Raw genomic sequence first — 2329 nt, 5'->3', positions numbered from 1 at the left:
ATGATGCCTTGCTAGATGCAACTCATTGCTTATGTATCTAAATGTTGATTTGGGTATATTGCCAATGTTTCAAGAACCTATTGGGTCATATACAAAGAACAAGTTGATTTGAAGATGGGTTCATCCGAATTGGAATTATTGAGTAAGACTCAATTGGATCTAATTATTAGATTAAGTCTAATTCAAACTAGACTCAAGGAGTCAATTTAAATTAATGAAATGTTATTCATTGAATTTGAAATTGCATGAGATTAATTGAGTAAGACTCGATTAAATTAGACTTGAGTTAGACTCAAGTGAGGATTAATAGAGATATTTATTAGATTTTGAAATTCAATGAATCATTTCATTCAATTTTTGAAATTGAATTTAAAATAAGGAGTTTCAAGTGTGGTCCTTAATGGAGTGTAAATACTCATTAAGGCTCATTAATTGAATTAATGCTCATTAAGTGTTTTCATTGGATGAAAATACTTGAGCATTTTTCTCTTCATTTTTTGGATAGATCTTCATTCTTTCCTCCCTCTCTTCTCCTCTTGGCAGAAACCCCTTCTCTAGGTTGCTAGCATAACCTTAGGTGATTTCCTTCTCCAACTTGTGAGTTTGTGAGACAAACGAAGGCAAGGCTTGTTCGTGTGGATACAATAGAGGCGCGAACGTGTGATCGTGCTGTGATCCAAGATGTCTAGAGTCTGTGTGCACACACCAAAGGTATAGCCTTTCATGCTCTTGCAGAAAACTTAGTATATTTTTCTTTACCCTTCGCATGGGTCTCCTGGAGGAACTAGATGGTTTCCGCTGCGCATAAGCGTGTTTAGCACTCTAGTTCCTTACAATGGTATCAGAGCCACTTGCGAAGGGATATCCTAAGTTGTTAGAATGTTATATGTGATATAGAAATGAATGATAGGTTTATTATGATCTATAAATTATGGGTTTCGAAAAAAAATTTGTATTTTGTTGAGAATGAAACATAGTTGGTATGTGACCAAGAAGGTCTCGACCAAAGGTGTTTTGTTCAGAATGAAACATAGCGGGACCGTCATGGCATTGCGGCTCATAATTTATTGTTGAAAGCATAGTAAATTTATGTCATAAGGATATTGTATATATATATGACATGGTGCATGGTTATGGCCCTTGAACCCCTTTGTGATTGTGTGTGATGTTGTAATTCATAATACGACCTATGTGTCATGCCTTCATCCTTTTATTCTTCTTGTAATTTTAGACTACACTCAAATGTAACTCGAGTTTCTTTAGATTTTGTAATGTACAAAATAGAAAGGAGTTAGTCTACTGGGCGCCGGGTGAAAAGGAAGGAAGGACAACAACACATAACGACCAAGAAAGTGCTTGGAGAAGCTACTTTGACCTAGGTTAACTTATCGCGCTTCTCATTGGCTTGAGAAGATTGTAGTTTATGGGGGCAATAACCTTGTCACATTTTAATTTATGCATATATGTGATGTGTGCTTTGATTGTATTCGATACATGTCTAGTTTAAATATAATTAGGTCTTTTTAATATAGGCCTACCAAAGTTGAATACTCACTTCTAGCTCGATCAATTGTAGTCAGGTTTTGCCAAAGCAAAGTGAATCAATTTATATTGCTAGAGTACGATAGGACAATTATGATGTTCGACTATTAAACTTGGGTGCGACTTAACTAAGTTGTCTCATTTATATTGAGAGCTTAGAGGCATATCCTATAAGATGAATTCAAATTCTACTAATCTTGGGCGATTAGCCAAAGCTAACTTAAAATGAGCTATAATATGAATTTCATAAGATGGGCAAATAAACAAATAGTATTGTTCATCTAGCTATACAAGAGTTTAATTTGATGTAATTGGTATATGATGCCTATCTACATTATACGAGTCTTGGGCGATTAGCCAAAGCTAACTCAAGATAAGGTATAATATGGATCTTATCCCACATGAATGTCATTGTGATTGGATTTGGAGCTAGTAGTGTGGGTAAAACCACAACTATAACTCGCTCCTACCAAGCTTTACAGTTCTGTGGGAGAATCATTTAATTAAAGGCATAATTAAATGATTGATATATGATACTAAGTTCTGCATTATGTTGTTGTAGATTACCATGTTATCAAATACGTCGAACACTCTCTCTCTCTCGATCTGTCCTTGATAAAGACAAGCTCAATGGAGCTAACTTCCTGGACTGGTACAGAAACTTAAGAATTGTTCTCAAGCAAGAATGGAAACTGTACATCCTAGAGCATCCTATTCCCGAAGCACCCCCCGCTACTGCCACTAGAGCTGATAGAGATGCTTACAAAAAGTATCAAGTGATGCATTA

Source organism: Zingiber officinale, chromosome 3A (assembly GCF_018446385.1).
Source record: "Zingiber officinale cultivar Zhangliang chromosome 3A, Zo_v1.1, whole genome shotgun sequence".
NCBI classification, from domain to species: Eukaryota; Viridiplantae; Streptophyta; class Magnoliopsida; order Zingiberales; family Zingiberaceae; genus Zingiber; species Zingiber officinale.
This window is presented reverse-complemented; position numbering follows the sequence as displayed.